The sequence below is a fragment of the Fundulus heteroclitus genome, chromosome 22, assembly GCF_011125445.2.
Source record: "Fundulus heteroclitus isolate FHET01 chromosome 22, MU-UCD_Fhet_4.1, whole genome shotgun sequence".
In the NCBI taxonomy this organism is placed as follows: Eukaryota; Metazoa; Chordata; class Actinopteri; order Cyprinodontiformes; family Fundulidae; genus Fundulus; species Fundulus heteroclitus.
The window spans coordinates 10,848,357-10,855,330 of NC_046382.1; the positions used below are offsets into that span (position 1 = coordinate 10,848,357).

The 6,974-nt window shown below is 42.0% G+C and overlaps 1 long non-coding RNA gene across 1 annotated transcript; it reads right to left on the minus strand.

Annotated features, from left to right (window-relative positions):
- Positions 1-804: 804 nt before the first annotated feature.
- LOC118557063 lies at positions 805-6,754 on the minus strand. The gene is made up of 3 exons (XR_004927555.1): positions 6,743-6,754; positions 1,698-1,699; positions 805-827 (listed from the first exon to the last, which is right to left on the minus strand). It is a non-coding gene; the product is annotated as an uncharacterized LOC118557063 (long non-coding RNA).
- Positions 6,755-6,974: the final 220 nt, after the last annotated feature.

Below are 6,974 nucleotides of genomic sequence, written 5' to 3' on the forward strand. Positions count from 1 at the left end.
CTCTGACTAATAGTTATGGAGACATGGTGATCCCATCGTGCCGGTCCTTTCTGCTGTGAGCTATAAAAGCCTTTTTTCCCCCCCATCGTCCTCACTTTTCATGGTGACAAGATAAACTTGGATGCTTGTCCTGCTGTTGCCCAGGGATTAAAACAAATTGAGCCTTCTTATTTAAATCTAAAACAAAGTTATCCAAAAAGAAAAAGTGGATACCTAAAAGAAGTTGAAACTGAATCGTTTGTGTCATTGACTTGTCTCTGATGGGTCCCCCCTCCTGACCCCTCTGCCCAGCAGCAGCTATGCAGACAGACGTCTGCCTGTGCTGCCCGGAACTTCAGCTAACTATTTGTTTATTAGAGATGAAGTATAAATAGCATGTGGGTTATCAGTTTCAAGTTAGCTACCCAAGGCTGATGAATAATTAACACTGTGCCCCTGAAGGATGGCGATGGCGAGGGCACGCCACTTCTGTGAGGAGAATCGAGGTGCTTATGATGATGGTCTCGTTTGTCGGTAGGTCAGAACTTGCAGATTTCATCTCCCAGTCTGTAGCCTCCATTGTAGCCGCGGCTCTATCTGGTTTGCACTTTGAAGAGAAAGAGAACCGTCCTGAGACTTATACTATAGTAGATGAATCTGATGTCTGTCATTTTCAGCTACAGCAAGAAGAAAGTACCTGCTTTCAGTTTTAGTTTTTTACAAATAAGTTGACATTTAAAAATATGTATGAAACCTTCCCTCAAATAGACCAAATTATTAATTACTGAACTGATCCCTCTGCATGTTCACCTACAAAAAACGTATGACTTTTACTTCCTCTAGATAGTCTGATCATCTTCTCAGCACAGACACTTCCCCATACAATCAGGGAGCTCACGCAATACTTATAAAAGTAAACCTAAAATCTCTTGTTTTCAAAGTAGCTGCAAAGTTGTTTTTTTTTCTGAAGGTTTAAATTTTCTAATGGTAAATGCAGAGTTTCATACCAAATATAGTTCCTTGCTGTATTATTTGTACGTCAAAAGCTTTTACACACGTTTTAAACAAGTACATCCTTGCTGCTTACCTGGGTTTTTAGAGTTAATAGAAGCTAGCGTTGGTTGAATTTACCTTAACGGATCATCAGCCATTGTGACCACCTGTATAAAACCCGGCGCTTTGCAGCTCTGGAGCATAAAGGTGAGAATCAACATGGCGTCAAGCCGGAAAAACATCCAAAATGACCAAAAGAAGACATTGTTGCTGCCCATCAAGCTGAGCCTGGGTGCATGGCATACTCATGATGTTTTTGTATTGAGAATCAAAGTATAACTTTATGAAAGCAACATTTTGAATTTTTGGTAGCTTTCAGCAATAATTATAAAAATTAAATCGACGTGAAGCTATTTAACATTTTGGAAGTTGGTGAACTTCAGTCATAGCTTAGAAATCTGAATATTGAAGCTTAATTACGCCGTCTCCCAACAACTGGTTCCTACAGCGATGATTACTCTGAGTCAAAGTGAAACGTCTGGGTAGAAAACGCCTTGAAGCAGTCGAACCACTCACCTGTTATTGCGAATAACCTGTAGAATAACTAGCATCCATGGCTATAAAAGCTGGTTTACATGGCCATTTAAGAAGATCACCTGCTATGTCTGAGGAGTTTCCTCCAGTTATTCTCTCTGGCTCGGCTGACTCCTGGTCCACTGGTGAACCACTCAGGCTTTTTTTCTTTCCTTCGACTTGGTGCTCCTGAGCTCACATCTCTCACCCCGCGCAACCTGCTAAGCCCAAAGCTGAACGCCGGATACTCGCCACATGGCTCTTCACCAGCGACCTGCACGCAACCTGCAGCAGCGGCCTGGAGAAGAGGCAGAGGGACACTGCAGGATGGAAGTTTGTGTAGCTATTTAATGACCTTAACATCAAACCTCTACTATTGCGACTAAACAATGTCAACTAGCTTGCCAAATGGTTCCTAGGTAACTTCTTAGGGCCATCATAGATTTCAGTAGTTTACAAGAGATTAATTGTGGAAACTAACTAGTCAAATTGCAGGGCCTAAATACCCATGGGGTTGGTAAAGCTTTCTGGCCTTCCTAATGCAGACTAGTCCTTTAAATGTCAACTTATCTACTTCAAACACCTAAAATATTTTCATGGTAGCAAATACATCTCTGACTTTTACCTCCGATCGGCTTACAGATCGAGTGGAGCCTAAAATGTGCAGCAGTTTTGGTGGTTTTAGTCAACTATTGTCTGAACTACTTTTTCAATTCAATTAAATTTTATTTATATAGCGCCAATTCATGAAACATGTCATCTCGAGGCACTTTATAAAGTCAAAATCAATCAGATTATACAGATTGGTCAAAAATTTTCTATATAAGGGAACCAGTTGATTGCTTCAAAGTCCCGACAAGCAGCATTCACTCCTGGAGAAGCGTAGAGCCACAGGGAGAGTCGTCTGCATTGCTGATGCAGCAATCCCTCATACTGAGCAAGCATGAAGCGACAGTGGAAAGAAAAACTCCCCATTAACGGGAAGGAAAAACCTCCAGCAGAACCAGAACCAGGCTCAGTGTGAACGGTCATCAGACATTGGTCATCTTGTCTCTTCTTGGACATTGGTTGACTAAAAACACCAACTAATGTGTCTAAATAGTTTAACTACTATTCCTTCAATTGTTCACATGTTAACGGTTTACTAATGAGCAAACCAGTAGGGTCTAAATTATGCTTTTAGCTAAAGCTTTCTTGACCTTAATAGTGGAGCTAAGTATGTCCACTTGCTAAGTAGTGGCCCAACAATGTTTACAGGGTGACTTGCACAGCTCAAAATGTTAACTAGTTGTTGGATTTTTTGACAGCTCTGGGAAGTCTGCGCACCTCTAGTTGGGAGTCCCACTACCTAGACGAAGAAGATCTAAACTATTACTGGATGCTTGCTCTTAAACTCTGGTTTACAAGTTAGTTAAAACTTAACACGTTAACTTGAGCCCCTAAACATTTTCTACTTGTTCAAAATGTTCAATAATGTACATTTTTGATATAGTTGCCTTACTGGTGGATAAATATCATTCAGTTCAACAAAAGGTTTGTAAACTAGTTCACCAGTTACCTTTAAATCTGGCCCCTGATCTATTAGTTTGACCTAACATGTTAAGTTTTCTAATAAAGCTTAAAATGTGCGAGTTGACTGTTTTTAACAACACTTGTAAAAAGTCTTAACTTAAACATGTCAACAAGTTAATCAATGTACCTTTTTTTTGTTTAGTTAAGTTGCAGCGTAGCCGCAAACTGCTAACTCCTTGCAGTTAGATAAATACACAAATGGGTTGCCATACGAAGTGACACTTCTGCTGACTACTTTCCCAGATCTGGAGCACCGCCAGGTCTGGGGCAGCAAAATAAGCCGTGCCCTCCAGTTAACCTTCCACTGAGACACGCGCACAGGCAGGCACACACTCACACAAGGCCTGCATCCATATTTCATAGGCGAAATATATCTGCCCAGCGGTATTTTACACCCACTGCGGGGCTCACCTTCCCGGGGCTGAGCCGACTGAGGAGGACCGGGCCCGGAGCCCGCTCCTCTTCAGACTCGCCAAGAGCTTTCAAGTCAAGGGCCAAACTCCAAATCATCTGCCGCGGAGAAGAAACAGCAACTGCAGCTCTGTGTCGACCTTGTATTCGGTGCTGAGCTAAACGACTGTTCTGCCTTTGACGGAGCTGACATTTCACTGCAGAACCCTGAGAGCGGGTTCTGTTCATCAGGCGTTTCAGCTGCTGACCTTTTCCCTTCTGTACATTCCCAGACCTCCTGGATCGTTGACTTTTTCAACATCTGCAGGCAAAAACGACATCCAGGTCCTGCCTCGTGTAATTTGATTAAAACCAAAACCCCCCGCTTAACCCTTTCTCTCCGACTCCCCTCCTCTTTGGAGAGCTGCTCAGCGCTCCACTCTGAAGAACTTGGACCACATGTGGACAGTCTGTTTTCTTTTTCCTTTTTGGGGTTCTTTGGCAGAGACTCTGGAAAGTTTCAGTGGGCATGTCCTGTTCATTCCTCCGTCTTTTCCTGCTCTCCGTTACTTCCTCCCAGCTCCCGTCTGAACTGCATGCGTGTATGTGTGAGCCACAGCAGTCCTGAGCATATCCAGTTCAGGCTGTACGTCTTAGCCGCCGCTTCTTTACATATACATTTCCACCGCTTTTCTTCTCTCCCAGCCCCATATATCCTCCTCTTCCAGAGCAGCGTATCATTGCCGCTTGGCTGGCCTCTACGTAAACCCCGGGCTGCATACTCTCACCCCTGTCCTTCCAGAAGCCCTCGTCGCTCAGGGAGCTGGCACTGGGAGACAAATCCATGGTTGTGTTTACGGGCTTCGGACAAATTCCTTCCTCTTCGCTCCCTCGCTTGCATTGTGGACTTTACGTGAGAGCATTATATTTAATTCCTCATTCCCCTTGCAGCCAGAGGCAGTGTGGTGGAGGAGTTATGGAGCCATGGCCTCTGTGGTGGCTGGTGCACCATTATGGTGGCAACTGGACGGGCGAGTAATGGGTTTGCATAGGTCTTGTGGTGGACCTATGGGATTTGGGGTATGGCCGTGGTTTCTTACAGGAGGGAAATGCTAGGGTCACTGCTACTGCAAGTACGGGTCATTGTAATTAATTGCATTTAGAAATAGGGGTTGCACAGTGGAACAGTTGCTTATGTCATCTTAATGCACGAATGGGTCTGCTCTAGGTCCTCCAGCTTCACGCCGCACACCCTAGTTAAAAAACAAAACATGCATTATCCTTTCTAAACAACCTTAGAGCTAAAGTCTGCAATTTCTCCAAATGTTTTCCCCAAGTGTGTGGGGGAAAAAGCTCCCAAATCCACTCTGGTCTTATTTCTACTGAGGCCTTCTTCTTCTCATAAACTTGTATGAGGTTTGCTTCTTGCGACTCTCAGCCATGTTCAACGTCTACAGTGAGAGCAGCGGAGCGACAATGAACGGCTAACACTAAAGCTAAGCGCTAAGCTAACCGGATACATAAATACTACAGTGCGCATGTGCAGCCAATAAGAGGAGAGCTGAACCAAAACACTAACCAATCCCGACCCTTCGATCCAAAGGGTTTTTACAGGCCTGCAGCTCCCACAGAGATCTGTTTTTTTTTTTTTTTTTTTTTTAAAACCTCCCTTTTCTGAATACATAATGTATTGACTACTTTCAGGATGGAAGGACCATTTCGCCTAGTATAACAAAAAGTGTTCCTCAGCGGGATTACAAGTAGTGTCACTGTGTTGTAACCCGGCCTGCGCCCGTTGACTGCTGAAGACGAGCGCCATCCCGCTGCGACCCTGTGAGGATTAAACTGGTTTAGCCAACGGATGGATTTCCCCGTATCTCTGTGGTAGTACGTTTTTAACGCACTGACCTGAAAACACCCTTTAGCTCAAGAGGCCCTAATTAGTTGCTACATCTGCACAATGCCTGAACTGTTCATTCAGTTCCAACAAACGTGTTGCAGACATTTGCTTTCTTTCATGCCACCCAGCATTGCATCAAAATAATAATAAAAAAATGCTATTTTTGAAACCTAATACTGATTTTCTGTTTCCATTCTTGGTCTAATTGACCGTACCTGGTCTCAACCCTAGCAGGTACAGCGACAGCTGACGGTGTCAGAGGAAAACATTAAAAGGTTTTCTGTAGATCTAGCAGAACAGTTTCCAACTAATCCAGAACATTGTGACACATTTAAACACCCTAAAGATCCAAGATTATGTAAATAAATGTTGCTTTTAAGATAATTATAACTAGGAATAGCATCTGAGAATCTAAAAAAGCTTTTGGCTTCAGACTAAAAGTGCTGCATAATAATGTACGTTTTTCTACAAGCATGGCGAAAGGAACAAAGGTTCACACCGCAAAAATACAACAAAAAATTTTAAAATTCTTCTTGAAATGAGAGTATTTTTCCTTGATTTGAGCATTTAAATAACATTATTTGCCAGTGGTATAAGATTTTTGCACTTAAAATATGAACAACTCATCTCCATCATCTTATTTCAAGTGCAGTAGATCTAATTATCTTACTTTAGGGCTAAAAATGCTCATTCCATTGGCAGACAATCTTATTTACCTGCTCAAATCAAGGGCAAATATATTAATTTCAAGAAAATTTTACTTATTTTTAGTTCTCTTTTTGCAGTGCACTCATTTTCTTCACATTCCTAGTTGTGCACATAGCAAATCTATGGAGGGGTGTAACATAAGCAACTAAAGAAGTAATCTAAATATGTATAATAAAGAGCTCTGGTCAGATGAGACCCAGACTGAACTGTGTGGAGAATAATCTGGTACTGCACATCACCCTGAACACACCGTCGACCACCGGGGGACATGATGGCGGCACCACGATGGTGTGTGGCAATGTTTTTCTTCAGCGGAGGACAGGAAAGCTGCTCAGTTAATGGGAGGATGGCTGGAGTTTAAATACTGGACACTAGGGCTGTACGATTTTGACAAAAATCAAAATTGCATATATTTCAACCACAATTGTGATTTATTTTGACTTTTCTCCGCATTGACCACAAGCAACAAAAATGGCCAGTAGATAAAGATGTTTGTAAATGACTATTTAAAACAATCAGAATCTAATATAAGCAGAATATTATTCAAGAGAATAACTTTTTATTCAGTTGGACATCAACCCTTGTTGAACATAAAGTGCAACCAACAACCAAGTCCATGTATTAAACAGTTTGATCGGTACTTAATGCTATGGTGAGATTCCTGAAAGTTTCTGGTAAAAAGTACAATTATATAAACTCTAAAACATAAAAAAATAATTATCTCACAGCAGCAACTCTCCACTTTAAAACATATTACCGACCCCTAAAGAACGTGTCTTATGCATTAATTGTTACATAGCCAAAAATTGCTGAAATCTACATTTTGGAAATTGCATCTTTTAAAATTAAGATTATATTG